Below are 20,604 nucleotides of genomic sequence, written 5' to 3'. Positions count from 1 at the left end.
GCGGATCACGGCCCTCAGTCGCTAGGCTAGCTTGCGGCCCGCAAAAGCCGCTCCATAACCCTTGGGACTGCTTGAAATCGACTCTCCTGAGCGCTGTACAATGCCGGTCAATCACACCTCAGCCGAGTTCTCTTGTATCTTCACTACGATCCCGCTTCCTCGCGGCATCTCAGAGAGGTGTGCCCGGAACGGACGCTACGCCACGTAGCATCTTGGGACATTTTCTAGCACGCAAAACAACAGTGTTAGTCATCTAACCCACTTAACTCCGTCGCATATACTATATTACGCGACTCAACTCCGCATAAGCGACGTACACCATTGTATTGTCCTAACTCTTAGCGTCATGTTTGTCGGCCGCCAACGACAAACTCTCGAGCTCAGAACTAACACCGCTCGATCTATCTCTAGCCACACTAGAAGATCTATAACTCGATCCGACCTAATCGGATTCTTCCTCAACAATATAGGTTTACGTTTTCTCTCCGTACTTATCACCTTAGGGTTGCAAACCTAGGTCTCCTAGGTCCATCCTAAACTCTCTCTTTACTTGCTCTTAATTGCTCTGATCCCAACAACTCTGTCACGCCCCCGCCCGATACGCTATCATTTGGGTCCGCGTTCGGGCGCGGCGGACGACGCCGAACGGACAGCACCTCTCCTGTCCGCCAAGGCTAAGCAACCAAATCATGTACAATTAAGCACCCAGGAATTGCTTAAATAACATACATGATCAAATACGATGCACACAAGTGCAATACATCTAGAGCAAGAACCACAAGTAAATATTCCAGTGTATAAAGAGAGATAGTTAACTATTACAACCATTCAATAGTTACATCATTTGATTACATTACATTTTCATTTTCCAAAATGTAAATACATATTTTCCAAAATACATCATGGCTCTCCAATTTCTATCCAAAATATACATGGTATCTAGTACCGAGCGGTACTCTAATGCATAACGGAAGCTACTAACTAACTCACTTTGGGCGCCATGACCCTTGCCGCGATCCTCGCATCAGCTCGCCCCTGTGTGTACCTGTACCCCAAAACCATAGGGTGAGAACTATTATATTGTCTCCCAGTGGGTTTTGCGCCGCCGACGCCGCGGTTTTCCACTAGGTCTAATCTTTCCGAGCCTCGGGTTGGCAGAAAATCCCACTTGTACCGGTACAACCATTGAGTTGTCACCGGTACACTCTTCTGTATCGCGTACAACCATCAAGGTGTACCGGTACACTTTCCTAGAAAATTACAACCCGAGAGCAGCCAAAGTCGATTGCTTTGGTGACCTTAGCGCTACTTTAAATACTATAATTTCGGGATACAAGCATAGGTCGGAACACTGTCAACGACCCTCCAGAATATCTGAAAAAACTCGAACACAGATCAAACACTCGAACCTCCGCAATTTGCAAAGGTCCAGTGTGCTTACATCTGGTCTCTGGGGTGGGCGCTATCTACGAAGCTTGCGCCTTTCCTCGCGGCGCCGCTGCTCGCTCGCGTGTGAACCTATAACCCTCAAAACCACACGGGGTGAGAACTATATAAATATAGTTCCCAGTGGGTACGACCACCAAGGGAAAAGCTCAACCACAGGTCCAAGGAAGGCACTGCAATCATGTTAGTCCAACAGCATATCTACAAGTATTTTATGCAATATTAAATAATCCATGAATGTGCCTCAAAACATGCAACATGAAATTCATGCAACTATGCAAGGATTAAATGGTTTTACTCTCTATCATTTGCCAACTCTTTTATTGTTACCATTTTTATTTTTTAACTATTCTTTATTCTGTACTAAGGGTACTCACACCTTAGCCATATTATGCTCATTTACCATTCTTTCCTAAGGTTACTTTACCTTAGTCACACTATGCCACTCGACTCGATTTGATGTCAATCAACTACGGAAATCCGCGCTCTGTCCGGCTCGAGGTGAAGGAACTCTCACATGCACCTCAGCAACCACCAGCTACCGCGCTGGCATGAACTTAGCAACCCGGCGGCAAAATCGTTGCACACGCCCCGCCATGGCTCAAGTCACCGCGCGGTATAATCCACAAACCGGCTTTAACCTGGCTGCGAAATCGTCGCACACGCCCCACACCCTTCTCGGCTGTGCATACTGATCCATTAAGTTCTGGGCATTCCGGAATCCATTTAATAGCTCAAGGGTTGGTCTTAATCCTATAGTGTCGACCTATCTAGTCCAATATCCTTTCCATCCATATGATCCAATTTGACCATAGATTTAATGCTTTTATCACATAACCTAGGTTTATATGATTCTAGGTTCATTCTCAACTATGTTCTTTTAACAACTAGTTCAATGCCACTCTTGTCCAACCTATGTGTAATAGACTGAAAATTTGATTAGAAGCTAATTGTGATTAAAGTGATCACATAATGCTAAAATGCAAATTAAGCATTTCTACATTAATTAGCAGCTTGTGATCTGTCGTTGACATATGTTTTGGAATGTGGAGAATCACATGAATGGATTGGAGTGGCTAAAGACTCCAATTGCCATTGCTACTTGAAAGCTGAAATTTTAGTCGATTGGGAATCAAATTGATCACAATATGTAAAATAAATTATTTGCTTCCAAATTAAATTTGCATTTGTAGAGGTTAATTTGGCGTGATTGGAAGGGATTAGGAGTGTTCGAAGCGAACTAGACGCGCAAGAAGGCTTTAAATTTGTGCTGCCAGCTTGTTGTTAGTGCAGGGACTAAAAACTGCGAACCTGCAGAGACTAAACTGCGAACCTGCAGGGGGTGAATTGTAAACCTGCAGAGCTGCAATGCATTTTTGCAATTTAAGGGTTAAGATGCAGTTTTCTGAGCTTATCACTTACCCCAAGCTGAGTGGAAGTGTACACGTGCTAGGTAACCCTTCATCAGCTTGATTACATCAACTTCTTCCTCTCTCTTTTCTCTCAGCCCTAAGAACAATTTTAGGGAGAAAAGCTTTGAGAGATGTTGGATTCTCCCCTGTGCTGAGCTGCGAGAGGTAATCGAGATGGGAGATATGCTGTTGGTGTTGTTGGTGCTGAGATCAACTTGATAAGATCCTAGATTAAAGTAAGTTGATGCCTTTTAAATTAAATCGAAGTGGTTAGTTTAGAAAACGAGGTTAAATGATTAAGTATTGCTGCCAAAAATAGAAGAGTGGTGAAGTTGAGCCCCTGCTGGTCTGAACTGAAGAAATCTGGAAGAGGCAGCTTCGATTGGGGGTATGTAAATTAAATCCCAATTATAGATTGATTATAGCTGTAATATACGAAAATTCGCGAAAAATAAGATGTCGAATTTAGTCAAATTGACCAAAGTGCGAGATGGAACACTTCGGAGAGTCCGAAGAGTGTTAAATGATTAAAAGTGAGTTGTGGAAGGTTTTCGAGAGCTAAAGAATTGAATTCTGCAAAACTGCAGATTTTCAGCTCTCGGGGACCGGTCCCTAAAGGAGAGACCGGTCCCCGAACGGTGCAGAGTTGAGATAGCGAAAAATCGGCTAAGTCCTGGAGGATCAGCTCTCGGGAACCGGTCTCTGTCTGAGAGACCGGTCCCCAGAGACCGGTCCCCATAGGGAGAGACCGGTTGCATGCGCGCGGCAGCTCTGGCCGCCGCTGACAACGTTCGGGAACCGGTCCACTGCTCGGGGAGACCGGTCTCTGCCTGCGCGAACTGCCCAGTTCGGGCAGTGTAATAAGTGAAAGTTGAGGGGTTTATTAGCATTTTTGCAACCATTGAGCTATGTTAGGGGGCTGAGGGTTTTTCTTCTCAATTCCACTCCTCTCCACTCTCTTCTCTCCTCTCTCTTCTTAGAAGACAAAAGAAGAAGAAAAGAAGAAGAAGAAAGAGAAGAAGAAGGAAAGAAAGAGGAAGAAAGTGGAGAAGAAGAAGAAGAAGTGAAGAAACTCCTTCTTCTTCATCTCTAGCTTGAAGAAAGGGAGCTTATAAGGTAAGCTTCAAAACCCTATGTAGTAAAACCCTAGAAAATGGGTTTGAATGAACCTAAGGTTGGTTTTTAATGGAATATATAGTAGTTTTTGAAGCTTTCTTTTGCTTCTAAGAGATCAAAACCTAGTTTTGATACATAGGTGAGCTTGGACCACCTCTAATGGTGAAATCCAAACTAGGGTTTTGGAAAGCCTAAGAATGGTTCTAGATGGACTAATTAGAGTATAATGAAGCTACTTTGCTTCCCAATGAGATCAAACCCTAGGATTGTTATACATTGAGCTAGGGCACCCAAATTGGGCTTTTGCTCATAAGGGTTTCTAAGTGCAATTGACCCTCTAAAAACCTAATTGGGGATATTTCCGACGCGTTGGTGCGCTCGCGAAAAGCGTTTCGAAAAGTAAAGTAAAGTTTATGAGCAAAATGGCCTAATAAGGGTTCGTTTTGCGCAGGTAAAGAACGACAGGTCTAAAAATCCCAAGAAAATCGTGAGCACCTAAATAGACCTACAGGTTGGGTGGTGCTTTCCAAACTCATTGAAATTCTCTCTATGCAAATGTGTCATTCCTTAGCATATGTACTATATATTGTTGCATGCATTTTAGGGTAAAGTAATGATGAACTGTGATGATTGCATGATTGTGAGCAAACTTGCATGATGAGATGGTTGAGAACCTAATAATGTCAAAACCTAGATGTATGCATGAGAAAATTGGCAACCCAAAGTGAGCAAAATAACAGAGTGGGCACAATGACATAGATCGAGTGCATTTGAAAATGTGAAGTAAAGAGACACTAGAGTTAGTGTGATGCAAAGATACAAGGTAATGTAAAGAATGATGAAAATGACAATGTCTAAATTAAGTAATGTGGGGAATAAAGATATAATTGCTAGAGTTAGCAAAAGTAAAGGAACGTAAAGAATGTGATTGCATGAGTTTGCAACATAAAGTGATGTAAGAAACACTAGAGCTAGTGTAAAGTCAGATTGAACTTATAAATCCTTTGAGTTAAGGATTCGATCATACTTGCTATGATTCCGTGGCTCGAGGGCGGTCGCTCCCCTCGGGCGATGCGCTCCGGAGTTATGCATCCGGGTTGGAGTAGACCCGTAAGACGGTCCTAGCTGGTAGTTCCTGCGATGATGACTTAATGTGAAGCAAGTTAATGTGGCGAAACCCCCGGGTTAGCTTGAGATTAAAGAACAAAGCCAAAGAACAAGTACAAAGACAAGAACAAAGAGTAATGTGAAAAGAATAAAGAATTTCATGATTTGCATATATTTAATGTGTCGGATATTTCTTGCTATTTGTTCAGGCCATATTAGCATCATGTTATAAGAACGGTTACTATCTTACTTATCCTTCTATTATGCCTGAGTTAGTCCTAGTGGGAAAGTCGGTGATGTTGGGGCCGAACCCACTGGAACTTCGTTGTAGTTTCTACCCCACTATTTCCACAGAGCGGGACCGAGCGAGCGGCGAGCGACCGCGGTAAAGGTAATCGCACCGTAGTCAGAGAGCCACCGGAGTTGGGTACATTTTGTTAGTAGTTTACACCCTTTTTATCATCTTTGTATTTGTTGATGATTTAAGATGTTGATGTGTAAAGCAAAGTAAAGAAAAGAATGTAATGTTCATTTTGAGGTAAATGTGATGTAAAAGAGATGATGAAAGAATGTAAAGATTTTGGAATGTAAGAATTCGTTAAATTACTAGATGAATGCAATGTATGTGATCCAAAATGAATCATATTACTTGAGAATGTTTAGTTTCCTTTTTCTTTCACTAAAGGCTATTGCTTACCCTCGTGTAAGCCGTTTGTGTATGTTTCCGCTAGTGCTTTTCTCTATTGATGAAAATGTACATGTGATGAGCCTTGGGCGGATAGGGGAAACTCTGTCCGTTCGACGTCTGTTTAACGTGCTCGGGTCGGGCCAAATTGGCATCGGTCCCGGGGCGTGACAATAGCTGCATAAGGGATTAAAATTATATTATGCATGTTAATTAAGTCATGAAGGAGATGGAGTGTTTGGTGTATTGAGCTGTGAGGAGAAAAAGGCTTGGTGGAATTGAGGGTCCTTGTTGTTCCAAGCTGAGAAGGATTGGAATGAGCTATGAATTAGGTAAGCAAATACTTCTCCCCTGATTTGAGTAATAACAGTTGTATTGACTACTCTACTAAGAATTATTAGTAGTGGGAAATTGGTTATTCACTGCTGCAGGAATTATAAAAGAGAAAAAGAAAGCAAAATGCTGAAATTCCTGCTGTGAAGGAATTTCCTACTAATTGGAGCTGCCGAATTGGAGGATTGGGCTATTTGAAGCAGTGAGTAACTCGATACAGCTTTTAATTAAGTTAAACTTAGTTACTAATTAATTAGTATTGAGTTAATTGCATTAGAAAAGATCTAATTGGGGCTGATTGAGATTTTCAGCTAAGAAGTGGGCTGTGAAAAGAATGTGAAGTGCAGAATTTCAGCATACAATTCTTGCTTATTGGAGCTAAAATAGAACTTGGTAGAGCTTTAAACTCAGGTGAAATTAATGTGATTTCAGGGTCAATGAGTATTAGTTACTCTAGGGGAATTATATATAATAGAATTAAGTGTTCTATGCTTGTAGTGGCTGCACAAAGGGAGGTATTAGCGCTGAAATTTCAGCATGGTGCAGATCTTACTACAAGCTGAAAATAAGTCAATTGAGACTTGAAGTAGAAATGCTAACTTGTAAAGTTGCACATGTGACCCTAGTTTAATCTCTTTTATTACTTTACAAATGGAAGTTATACATGCTCGAAAGTCTAAATTGACATTTCAACAGGCCGACGACGCGCTAATTACGGTAGAGGCCGTTTTAGTTCTATTAGCGTCGAGTCGCGAGAGCTAGTCGTCGACACATTCCGAGACGTGGATTCCAGTTGTTGACACCACTATAGGTGGGTGGTGCTATCCGAAATCTTTGAATCACCTTTTATGTCTATGCTAATTCATTGAGCATATTTACATTGTAATCATGCATTATAGGGTATTGATATTATGTAAATGATATTTGATTATGCAATTACTTATCAACCATGAGAATATGTGAACAATAGAATGTGAACATAGAACCCTATGAATGCGTGGACTATAATAATAGTAAATTTGGTGACATTCTAATTAGAGACTTGGTTAGCATCGAGATAAAGCATTGTGAAACTAGCATAAAGAGCTAGTTAGAGTTAACTGTGACATTGTCTATTATTGAATCCTCTAAAGGAGGATCAGATCATACTCACATTTGTTTGGTTCAAGGTAGGTCGCTCCTCCTTGAACGATGAGCTCCGGAGTAGTCATCTTTACTGGACCAGGAGGTGCGTCTCCCCCAGTTAACAGTCCCGTCGGGTGCAGGTTGCGTCTCCCCGATATTTGGGATAGTGTCAGTGAGTTATTGTTAACCAAAAGGTTAACTAAGAGATTGGGTAAATTTAGTAAAAGTATGCATGCATATTTACAGTTTATATATTATTCTTTCAGTTTTGTACAGGCATTGTAGTAGTTACATATTATAGTTGGTTACTATCTGTTTCCTTCCTTGCCTACATATGCCTGAGTAGACCTAGTGGGTGAGTCGACGAATTCGGCGGTCGAACCCACTGGGAACTTTTCTGTAGTTCTCACACCACTAACCATACAGGTTCCAGTGCGAGCGGTGTAGCCGAGGATCGTGGCAAGAGCCCCGCAGTATAGCTAGCTGACACCAGAGTATAGTACTTTACCATTTTGAGTTCATGTAGCATCTATTTTGATGTACAGGGACATGTAAATGTATGTATTAAACAGCATGTAAATAACTAAATGTTTCAGTTATATAGTTCAGTTTGAAAGTCTTAAATTACAGTGAATTTTTAGTATAGCTAGCTTACTATCACTTGTGGTTGTTGCTTGCCCTCGTGCAAGCCATGTATATTGAGATGTTATCCTGGGAACTGTTTATTTCTTTATACATGTACTCGTTGTTGTTGAGCCTTGGGCGGACAGAAAAGGTTTTGTCCGTTCGGCGTCTGTGTGCGGGCCCGGATCGACCAAATTGGCGATAGCGGGACGTGACACTATGTTTATTAATACTAGGTTAAANTTCTTGCCTACATATGCCTGAGTAGACCTAGTGGGTGAGTCGGCGAGGTCGGCGGCCGAACCCACTGGGAACTTATTTATAGTTCTCACACCACTAACCATACAGGTTCCAGTGCAAGTGTTGTTGCCGAGGATCGTGGCAAGGGCCCTGCAGCTTAGCTAGCTGACACCAGAGTTTTAGCAGTTACCATTTTGAGTTCATGTATCATCTATTTTGATGTACAGAGACATGTAAATGAATGTATTATAAAGCATGTAAATAACTAAATATTTCAGTTATACAGTTCAGTTTGAAAGTTTTAAATTACAGTGAATTTTATTTTTAGTTAACTTACTATCACTTGTGATTGTTGCTTGCCCTCGTGCAAGCCATGTATATTGAAATGTTATCCTGGAAATTGTTTATTTCTTTATACATGTACTCGTGGTTGTTGAGCCTTGGGCAGACAGAGGAGGTTCTGTCCGTTCGGCGTCTGTGTACGGGCCCGGATCGACCAAATTGGCGATAGCGGGACGTGACATCTAGTGTCACATTCCTTTACATGGTCGGATGCCACTCGATCTATGTTTTATTGTGTCACTTTGTTCTTTCATCTCATTGGGCGCTCACATTGTATCTCTTGCATACATATAGGGTTGAATAGGTTCTCAAACATTTCGAATAGCACGTGTACTCACATCATGCAACATTCACATATATAACATCACATCTACCCTATAATGCATGCAACAATATAGATATATGCTTAATTGAATGACACATTAGACATAGAAGGAATTCCAATGAGTTTGGATAGCACCACCCACCTCGTAGGCGTATTAGGATGCTACGGTGATTTTCTTGGAATTTTTTTAGCCTCTTAATTTGCTACCTACGGCAAAACGAAGCCCTATTCGGCCATTTTGCTCATATCTTTACATTGGCTTTTCGTAACGTCAATCCGAGCGCACCAACGCGTCGGAAATACCCCCAATTAGGTTTCTACAGGGTCAATTTCACTTTGAATCCCTCACAAGCAAAAGCCCCAAATTTGGATGCCCTAGCTTATAGCATATATCAAGCCTAGGGTTTGATCTCAACAAGAAGCAAAAGAAGCTTCAATCCACTCTAGAGACTTCATTAAAACCATTCCTAGGTTAATCAAATCCCTAGTTTGGGTTCTACCATGAATAGGGTTCAAGCTTACCTCTAAGCTTGCTCCTATGTTGCTCCAAAGAGGAAGAAGAGGAAGTAGCTCTACTCCTTAGCTTCTTCTTCACCTTCTACTCCTTCTTCTTCTTTTCCCTTTTCTTTCCTTTCTTCTTCCTTTTCTTTTTTTCTTCTTTGTCTTCTCCTCCTTATGTTTAGAGAGAGAAAGAAAGAAAAAGAGTGTGAGAGGGAGCGGAAATGAGAGAAAGAGCCCTCTTTCTCCCATACATAGCCCTATTAAGTGCAAATATGCAAATAAGCCCCTCAACTTTGACTCTATTCATACTGCCCAGACTGGGCATTTTCGGGCTGGGGGGACCGGTCTCTCCTTCAGGGACCGGTTCCCGTAGCTCTACCCCGTGGTCAGCAGGGCTCCCGCGCGCAATGCAACCGGTCTCTGTTTGGGGGACCAGTCTCTCAGGGACCGGTCTCTCCCCGCAGGGACCGGTTCCCGAGAGCTGGTTTTCTGGGACTTAGCCGATTTTTCAGCCTTCTCAATTTTCACGCGTTCGGGGACCGGTCTTTCCCACCAGGGACCGGTCCCCGAGAGCACAAAACCTGCAGAATGCAGATTTTTGATTCTTTAGCTCTCGAAAACCTCCCACAACGCACTTTTGATAGTTTTAACACCTCCGGACTTTCCAAAGTGTACCATCCTCGCACCTTAGTCAATTTGACTAAAGTTCGATATTTATTTTCCGAATTTTCCGAAGTGATCCTCTCTCATGGTAGAACCCAAAGTAGGATTTTTATTGACCTAAGGATGGTTTTAATGGAACCTATAGATGATTTGAAGCTTTCTTTTGCTTTCCTAAGAGATCAAACAAAGGGCTTGTTGTATATGTGTGGCTAGGGCACCCAAATTGGGGCTTTTACTTGTGAAGGTTTCAAAGTCAAATTGACCCTCTAGAAACCTAATTGGGGGTATTTCCGACGCGTTGATGTGCTCGGATTGACGTTACGAAAAGATTATGCAAAGTTATGAGCAAAAAGCCTAATTTGGCTTCGTTTTGCCGCAGGCAAGGGAATAGGCGGCCAAAAATCGTGAAATTCGAACCCGAGCACCCTAGTAAGCCTACGATGTGGGTGGTGCTTTCCAAACTCCTTGAAATTCTTTCTATGTCTAATGTTTCACTTATTTAGCATATGAGCAAGTGTTTGTTGCATGCCTTGTAGGGTAAATGAAATGATGTTTATGTTAATGTTGCATGTTGTGAGTACAATTGCACTATGAGATGGTTGAGAACCTAAGAACCCTATATATGCATGAGATGTAACATGAAAACCTAGTTGAGGTAAAAGAACAAAGGTGACACTATGACATGTACATCGAGTGGCATTAGTAAATGTAAAGATGACACTAGAGTTAGTGTATGTGGCATTAAAGAGGATATGAATGCTAGAGTATTTGAACACTAGAGTTAGTGTGTGGCAATAAAGAGAACAAGTGTGGCATAAAGAACGATAAAAGCTAGAGTTAGCAACAAATGTGGCATAAAGAACACTAGAGTTAGTGTAATGACATGATTGAAAATATAGAATGCAAAGAACTTGAGATTGAGACACAATGACATACAACCTTAGAGCTAAGGGTCATTTGTGCAGAATTTCCTTATAGTTAAGGAACGGATTGAACTTGACATACTTTGAGTTAAGGATTTAATCATACTCGCTGTAAGTCCTTGCTCGAGGGTGATCGTCCTCCTCGGGCGATGCGCTCCAGAGTTTGTCATCACTTGGTTGGTGCTGTTCCCTAGAGGACGGTCCCCGTCGAGTCGTAGGAGTCTCCTCGACGATTTGGGATTTTGAGTTGGTGAGTTAATGAGGCGAAACCCACGGGTTAGCCATGAGATTGAACAAGAGATCAAAGAACTTGCATTCTTCATGGGTTTTATATTGAGCATCCTTATTGATAGCTTTGTTCAGGCATATTAGTTGCATTTGTACAGTTAGTTACTTATCTGTTTATTTCTTTCTATTATGCCTGAGTTAGACCTAGTGGGAAAGTCGATGAGATTAGGGCCGAACCCACTGGGAACTTCGTTGTAGTTCTCACCCCACTATTTCCACAGAGCCGGGACTGAGCGAACCGGTGAGCGACCGCGATAAAGGTATCGCGCGGTAGACAGTGACTACCCGAGTCGGGTTTTATACTTTTGCTAGTAGCATACCCTTATATCATCTTTTGTATTTGATGATTAGAGATGTTAAAGAAAAGAAGGTAAACTTTCTATTTTGAGGAAATGTGATGTAAAAAGAAATGATGAAAAGCATGTATATGTAAAAGAATCGTGAATATAAAGGTTGAATGCAATGTATGTGATCAAAAATGTATCATAGTATTTATGTAGATGTTTAGCTTCCATTCTTTCACTCTTGGCTATTGCTTACCCTCGTGTAAGCCATTGTGTATGTTTCCGCTTGTGCATTCTCTTTGCTTGAATTGTACATGTGTTGAGCCTTGGGCGGGTAGGGGAGATTCTGTCCGTTCGGCGTCTGTTCGACGTGCCCGGGCCGGCCAAAGGGATCGGTCCCGAGGTGTGACAGATATGGTAGTATCAAAGCACAAAGTGAAAGAATAGGAATGGACCTAGAGACCCTTAGGATTGGAAAAACCTTAAGGATCTAGGAAACATGAGCGACGTTGGATTAAAGTTAGCGAAAGCATGCGATTGGGTCAAGTTGGGATGTCTCTAATGTGATTAGGGACTAAGATGAATTGATGTTTGTTCTTTACTCTTGGTGTTGTGTCGGGCGGCCGACGACATAATGCTTTGGAGTGAGGATGGATACATAAGTTGCTTTCGCCGAATTGGGTATCCGAATTGGGTATGGTTGAGTAATGTTGGTCATGTAGCTAACGTGAGTCGCTTTATTTCAGGAAGCAATGGCTTGTGGTGGACCTCAAACAAGGTCGATGCCAGAGGAGCCAAATGCGGCGCCCGAGCAATCCGGAGCAACTGGCGAGCTTCGGGAACAAATGGCCGCGCTTATTAGCGTGGTACGGCAACAAGTGGAGTTTATTCAATGCCAAGGGGAGCAGATTCAACGACTCCAGGAGACTTTGGAGCGTCAGCAAGCGGCGGCGGCCCAGGTGGGTGCCGAGCATGTCGAGCCCCCTGTGGTGGTGCCGAGTGTAGTCGANCAAGTGGAGTTTATTCAATGCCAAGGGGAGCAGATTCAACGACTCCAGGAGACTTTGGAGCGTCAGCAAGCGGCGGCGGCCCAGGTGGGTGCCGAGCATGTCGAGCCCCCTGTGGTGGTGCCGAGTGTAGTCGATGGAGTGGCGGCTGCGGCAGCTGTGCCCGTCACGATGGCGCCGGCTGGATCGGAAACCTCAAACCCCGTTGGTGCGGCAGTAGAGGCGGAGGGGGAGCGCGCGTTGGCAGCTCTCATTCAGTTTAGGAAGTTCGACCCACCTAGCTTTGAAGGTGGCATGGCAGAGCCAGCGGTAGTGGAATCGTGGATCGACTCAATGGAAACGCTTTTCGAGGACTTAAATACCTCGGAGAAGAACAAGGTGTATCTCACCACCCATTGTTTAGAGAAGGCGGCGATGGTGTGGTGGAAGCGAGTCAAGCGGGATCGATTATCCGATCTTCCGCCTATGCTTTGGGAGGAGTTCAAGAGAGCGATGTTCGTGAACTACTTCTCCGACACGGTCAAGCGGAAGCTACAAGAAAAGTTTCGCAAACTGAGACAAGGAGATCGCTCGGTAGCGGACTACGAGCAGGAGTTCTCCCACATTATTGATTGCGTCCCGGATGTTGTCCATGATGACCGGGACCGGGCTGATTGGTTCTTGCGAGGACTCCAGCCGAGAATCTATGAGAAGGTGCAAATTCTCAAGTTGGCGACCTTTGCGGAGGTCTTTGACCGGGCGTTGTGGGAGGAGCATGGCAATGCCTACGCACGAGAGGAGCGTGAAGCTATGGCCGAGTCGAAGGACAAAGGCAAGAAGCAAGCGACGGGTGGTGCCGGGGGCCGGCCGAATGTAAACAAACCCCCTCGGTATCCCCGACAGCAGGCGAGGAGTTGGAGACCACCTCGGTGTGTTATTTGCAGCGGTGAGCACCGAGTGTCGGCTTGCTCGCAGCGTGAAGGAAAATGTTTCAAATGTGGCCAACCGAGACATCCTATCCAGGAGTGCCCGACCTGGACGTCGTCTGCACTGACGGCGGCATCAGGACCGTCTACCCCGAGGCAGCTTGCGGGGTTGCCACCGGCAATGTCGGCTGGACGCGCATCATCACCGCGTCAGCCTGAGGGATCACGAACACCTAGTGGCCGGGTTTTTGCCACTCAGGTGGAGGAGCAGCCTGCAGCACCAGATGACGTTGTGGCAGGTATTATTCTGATTAATGGCACTAGAGCTAGAGCTTTATTCATTACGGGAGCATCTCATTCATTCATTGGTGCATCCTTTACGAGAACTGTAAGGAAGGGAATTCTCGAAATGCGAGGATTGTACTTCATTCAGGATCGACTAATTGTCGAGAGTATACCCTTTGTGGAGTTGGGAATGTCCAAAGCACAAAAAGTGCCTTGGAGTTGAGTCCGCNCAATATGAAACCATATTTTCTTCGACATGAAGGCGACCTAGTCGCTTCGGTGAGCACAATCCACCTCAAATCGCTTTCCGATTGCTTGTAGTCACTTGCAATCGGCCTCCCGCGGCACTCATTGTCCGATTCGGCCCGAACTCACACTCGACCACCAAACGGCCACCAATCCACAATTCGAAAATTAAAGGTCTATAACTTGATGCCACGATGCTCCGGATCTGTTCTTGTGATTTTTGAACGTCGCCTCGGCCCTCTAGGCGGAAACGAAGCTAAAATGTCCGTTTCTTTAATACCTTCGCGCAGGCTCGACAAATCGCCGAACGGTCTTCGCAAGCGCGTCGAAAATACCTTCAATTAGGTTCACATAGGGTCAATTTACATTTAAACCCATCTATGACAAAAGCCCCAATTTTGGCGCCCTAACAATGTCATTTGGCCAATATACCATTTTGATCTCTAAAACAAGCAAATGCAAGCTTATTGAACCTCTAGGAACCCATCTAGAACCATTTAAACCATTCTTAGGGTGTTTAGAACAAATCCTAGAAATCCAGCATGAGAGCACCATGAAGAAAACATGATTTTCATGTGTTCCATGGCTACTACTAGATTTCCTCTCATGTAAGAAGATTAAAACCAAGTGTTCTAGGGTACAAAACCAAACCCTAAGATCAATCTTAGAAGAAACCTCACCTTAGCCTATGGACTCCACAAGCTCTACCTTGTAGGAGAGTTTTAGATCTTCCAATCTCCAAAATCTCCTCCAAATCCTCCTCTTGATCTCCTCCTTTCCACCTTGGAGTAAAGTTTCTAGAGAGAAAGAGGGAGAAAATGGGAGAGGAGATGAGTTCTCAGCTGGAAACAAGAGAAAAGAGGGGTTGGGGGCTTATATAGGCGGTTACATTTGCAAATAAGCTCTCATTCTTTTCACATTTGCAGCAGACCAACCTGCTGTTTTCGCAGCATTGTGTACCGGTACACATCAGGGGTGTCACCGGTAACACGATCTCGCAGAACCAAACCCGAGAGCAGCTTCTCGGGTTTTTACACTGTGTACCAGTACACTTTTAATCTGTCACCGATTAACAGCCTTTTCAGGACTTAGCCAATTTTTTCAGCTTTTCTTCGTTTAGCTTGTTTTCGCTCATTAGGCCTCCGATTCATCTCAAATCGCACCGAGACCCCCAAAATATGCTTTCGAGCGTGTTTCAACCATCTTTTCATCCACGCTTATGCCGGATTTGTCCACGATCCCACATAGATTTTCGGGATTCGTTTTCGCGCCCAACATGCATCGAAACACTCGAATGCTCCCGAACTTCAATCTCGCATTGTTTCAACTCCAATTCGCGCCGAGCAATGCTAAAACCTTTCTAACTCCCTTGGAACTCAACTTTAACCCTTCCAACATTGTTGGAATGTTAAATGGATTTTGTCCAACTATTCCTTTCGTACACTTTAATCAATTTGAGTAAAGTTCAATATTCTCTATCGAGTTTCGGTATGTTACATTCTCCATCCCTTAACAAGAGTTTCGTCCTCGAAACTCAACTCACACCTCAATTCAGCTCCTTGAGCAATTGAGGGCACCAATGCACTTTCCCATTCCAGAATGGCCTCACATTCATAGGAACAATTCGAAGGCCCACAACGGAGAATACGAAACCAAACGTATACACTTTGCAAGGTGCATTACGGCCTCTGTCACTCTAGGTGGCAGCGCAAGTCAAAACTCGATGACTCTACACGCTCCAACACCACTCGCCAATCGGCACACAAGGATTTTATCCTTGCATTTACCTTTCCTTCAGGGAAAACATTCCAATTCCAATCCTCAAACTCCACGTAGCTTGTTACTAGCTCAAGGCCTCACCAAGAGCACTTTATCTTCTAATACCATATGCCACGGTCAATCTCATATCACTCTCGCAACGAGCTCACACGAATGCTTAGTTCGTGAATTTAAGCCAAACCTCTCGATAAGGCTATCCGCCAAATCGCTTTCCTCGGTTTCCACAGGTGGACCAAAGGCCACCAATACTACCTAGGCCTACAGCCTAAACCTATTTCAGCATATACGCAACGTCTCTCGCTCGCCAGCCTACACTTTCACACATCGTAGCTTTATGGCCAGCAAAATATGGCAGACCATCGACGTCGGGCCATATACCACTGTATAGTCCACCGAGGCCATCTTCACCGATAGAGGAGCCACATTATTATCCAAACACAGTACCAGCACCAGTACCAGTCCTAATTAAGTTGTTATTACGTCCATTAATTTTCTTGCTATTGTCTGAAGACCCAGAACCAATGGAGTGGGGTTAATTACTTGGAGTGGAGTTAATTACTTAGAGTTAAGTTATGTTTGATGCATTATTGAGGGGTATTCTAATGTTCTTTGGATGTGATTTTATTCTTTCGAGGATCCATGATAGGCAGGCGTGTGGTAGAACTCGAAATATTTGAGTCGTTAACTTTTTTTACTTAATCTGCTTAATAAATCTAGTAAAAAAAAATTAATTTGTTAGCCGAATTTTTTATCCGAATTTTTAATTAGTGAACGTAGAATATCCATATAAATCACATATCCGAATAATTGGCGAATCCATTTTTTAGCCGTATTTTTCAACAAATTTATAAATTAGGATATGAATTTTATTCGTATTATACCCGTACCGAATTTTTGCCGAATCTGAATTAACTAACTAAGATGGAGACACGCCTTACCTGTGAGGATCGGCGGAGTTCGGTTATCTCCGATCGAATGTAGGATAAATTATGCAATCGCAAAGTGCAAAGATCACCGGCGAGATTCTCACATTATTGTGAACAAGGTACAACCAAGATACCGGACGTCCGTCCTCTCTTCGATGTCGGCGTGGCTCAGGCAGTCGCACAACTCGGGAGCTCGGAAAGGCGCAGAATAATGCTCAGCAGCCCATTCATAACAATGCTCAGCGCAGAACAAAATCAAATAAAAAAAAAGCTTCTACTAGAATTGATTATTACTATATAAGAATGAGTTGTGGCCCTCTACTCATTGTTTTTTTGACATGAAGTAACATGACAAATCATTCACATACCCAAAACAATGTTATGAGAATTTCCATTAACCGCAGTAATTCAAATGAAGAATAACAGACCAAATACAATAAAAGCAAAGATAGATATAGTTCATGACATAAGATGAAGCAAGAGCATATTATCTTAGAACACAAAAATATGAGGATACAGGGATGATGAGTAAGCTAATATAGACTAGAAGACATAAAGAGAAGGGTCTTGCCCGCAACTCTAATGCTTCGGAGCGTGAACGAATTTGTTTTCTTGCGGGCCGGGCGCTTCCAAAATCCGTTAAGATAGTGAGAGGTTGTTGTCCTTTCGTATGTGTTATCAGGACATTACTAGGTTTCACATCACTATGCGCATATGGAGGATCAAAAATATGCAAATGCTTCAGTCCTGAGCAAAGCTGTTTGTGGTATAAACCGTGTTAAGAGATATTTATTGATCATTCATGCGTAAAACTGATTATGAAACCACAGTAGAAATAGAAACCCACAATTGTAGAGCTAAGGAAACAAGCTTGAAGTTGTCATACAATGCAAATAGTTTCAAACTTCAAAGTGGCTGTCGATGAAGAACACTGTACACTACATCTACATTTACTGATGTAGTCAGATACAGCATTAAGTTTGACGAATCTCGTGTACTTGAGGATCTATTTAAGCTTGCTGCATCCGATTATACGATCGAAAACTACAATGTCCAACAATTTATGTACCAAACTACTAGATTCTAGTTGAATGGCTATCAATGAAGAACCCGGTACACTACATCTACATTCACTGATGTAGCTAGATACGGCATTAAGTTTGATGAATCTCGTGTAGTCGAGGATATAATTCAGCTTACTACTACTAGATTTTGGTACCGAGCTACTACAATGTCCACCAACTTATGTACCAAACTACTAGTTTCTGGTTGAATGTCTGTCAGTTAAAGAACACTGTATGCTACATCCACATTTACTGATGTAGCTATAGATACAGCATTAAGTTCGACAAATCTCGTATACTCTTCGATATAATTCAGCTTACAACATTCGATTATCAGGTCGAAAACTACAATTTCCGACAACTTTATATACCAAACTATTAGATTCTGGTTGAATTTACTTGGCAAAATATTTGCAAAATAGTGTATGTGGGAAAGAATTCATCTCTCGAATGCATAGCTATAGCATTGTCCAACATTGTTCCATCCAAATAGACTGGGAATAGCACGTATGCTTCATAGTTCCATGATCCTCCTTGTTGGCCCTCAGATTGTTATAAATTGAAAATAATGAATCTATCAAAATTATACAAGTAAAATCCAATTGCCCATAAAATTGGGTAACAAAGATTGAGTTTTATAAATGTATTAAAAACATATTAATGCATTTTTCCTCCCTAATTATATGATTATGTAACAATAAAATGCGGAGTGATTACCTTAACTGCAATAATTGAATGGTCAAGAAGAGGGGGCAAATTAGGGTGATTAAATAGAGATGAAACATGAATCTCCTCCTTCACCAACTCTAATTAATTTGGACTTTGAATAAGGATTTTCTTCATAGCATATGTTCCATCACCTGAAGCAATTATAATTGCTACTCCATGAACATTGCTGCTTTAAAACCTTAATATTTATTTAAAATGCTGAATTTGGGTAAACATATATTTCAATACACATTTTCGAGTAACTTCAATTATTTTGTTTTATTGATGCCTCTCAACTGTTGATTAATTAATTTGAGATTTTACTAAATTCAATGGAAAATTTGTTAAATTAATAGTTTTAATAACTTTTCGGTAAAAAAAACTATAAGAATTGGATTAAATAGTTAGTAGAGCTATTATCGTAAACAAAATTTTACAACTTAAGTAGATATTATTATTAAAAAAGATAAAAAATTATATAATTGAGGGATCTATTTTAAAAATTATACTGCTAAGACTAAACAGAGCTTAAAAAACCTGCATCAAATCAACACCGCAACAAAACGCTAATGATTAATTAAACCAAGCAAGTTAAATTAAGTAGCTTCTAGCCCCAAATCATAATCAGAGACAAAACTAGGGCTTTAGAAGCGTTAGAATGGACCCGAACCGTGGGAGTGGGTGTGGTGGTGGCGCCGCCGCTTCCCGGTGATCCCTCCGCCGCTGCCGCTGCTGTTGTCTTCTCCGGCGGCGGTGGCGATCTCCTTGACGATGTAGAGGGAGGAAGATCCCCCTTCCCCGAGCTGCTTCAGGATCCTGAATCGGTCCTCGTTGATCCACGCGTCCCCTCCCCACCTCATCGCCCAGTAGAGCGCGTTCAATCCCGAGGAGCGCCCCATGAACACCACCTCTCTTTCTCTCTCTTTCTCTAGAGGAGGAAGAGGAAAAATAGTTGGGAGTCTCAAGAGAGTCAAGACGATAGCGTTTTTCGCAAAAAAAAACTCCCTCTAAAAAACTAAAATTGGATCATTCCAAAAATAAAAGCTTAAAACAACAAGGAAAATTACAGATACGTATGGGCGGGGGGCAATGAAATTTCCTCGTACTGGGGTAGAGTGATATCTACGGCTTAATTGATTAATGAAAATAAAATTAATACTAAGATGATTGCAGCACTTAATGGTGATTTAATTATATGATTTTACTCAACAACTTTGGAAATTAAGCAATGTGAACTTAAAAATGAAAGTTGATAAGCTATTTGCTAGATGGTGTGTTTACGTGTATGTGATTTGGTGAGATGTCCTATTCTAGTTTGATAAATACGAAAATAGACCGGATTCGGGCCGGGCCGACCATGTTGAAGTATTGTATTGGGTCAATGGCCTAGTGTGACACAAAAAGCCTGTTATCTAATTGGGACCAATGTAGGCCCAATTCTCTTTCTCTCTCTCTCTCTCTCTTTTAGATTAATAATTACGGTTGAAAGAAGAGATGAGATAAAATACAGATTATTCGACAGCCCATAGGTGGCATGATACTTGGGCGCGTGAGATCGGAAACAAGAAAAAAGTTAACACCGAAGCTGAAATATGCTTCCAGATCTCAAAAGCCAAAAGCTCCGCTTTAAAAGCTTTTGTTTTAATTGTCACAATGTTTTATCGAACAACTCTACCTATAATCATCCTCAGTAAAATGATGGACCATCAGCAAGGGCGATTTTATTATTATTAATAGTACCTCAACAACTCAAATCACATAGAAAAAGATACCATTTTATTGCTTAACAATAATAATAATAATAATAATCTACCACAATAGCATACTCAACCATGTCCCAATTTCTACCTTGGAACAATACTAGAAATATAAATTCTTATTGTGCGGTGAAGAGCAATAAGTAGATTCCTTTGAGATCTTATTTTGCTGCATCTGTGAGAGGTGCAGGTTGCTGTTGTATAATGCAGTGTATATGTTGCCCCCACCCAGCACTATTTCCTTTGCGCCTTCCACCATTACAACCTGTAATTAGTTCGCAAAAGCAATTCGCAAATTAGTCGAATTATAAGCTAAAGTTTCTACTAGTGTAAACTGTACATCCTCAAAATGTTGTGTGGGTTACAATCAAAATCTTTTTTTGAATTTAGTTATTTTAGTAAAAAAAAAAATCTAAAAATTTAATTAAATTAAATAGTAACTTTACCAATTTTCATATTTCTTTTTTATTTTAGTAAATAAAATTGGCTAATTAATGATCAATAACTAATTTA

The 20,604-nt window shown here is 42.0% G+C and overlaps 1 long non-coding RNA gene and 1 pseudogene across 1 annotated transcript; one reads left to right on the top strand and one right to left on the bottom strand.

The window, feature by feature from the left end:
* LOC109728648 overlaps window positions 1–19,559 on the bottom strand; it is a 64,083-nt pseudogene extending 44,524 nt beyond the window's left edge.
* LOC109728649 lies at window positions 5,976–6,660 on the top strand. The gene is made up of 4 exons (XR_002221061.1): window positions 5,976–6,098; window positions 6,198–6,301; window positions 6,411–6,510; window positions 6,598–6,660. It is a non-coding gene; the product is annotated as an uncharacterized LOC109728649 (long non-coding RNA).

The sequence above is a fragment of the Ananas comosus genome, linkage group 24 (assembly GCF_001540865.1).
Source record: "Ananas comosus cultivar F153 linkage group 24, ASM154086v1, whole genome shotgun sequence".
In the NCBI taxonomy this organism is placed as follows: Eukaryota; Viridiplantae; Streptophyta; class Magnoliopsida; order Poales; family Bromeliaceae; genus Ananas; species Ananas comosus.
Note: the sequence above shows the minus strand (reverse complement) of the source record. Positions and strands in the feature narration are given on the sequence as shown.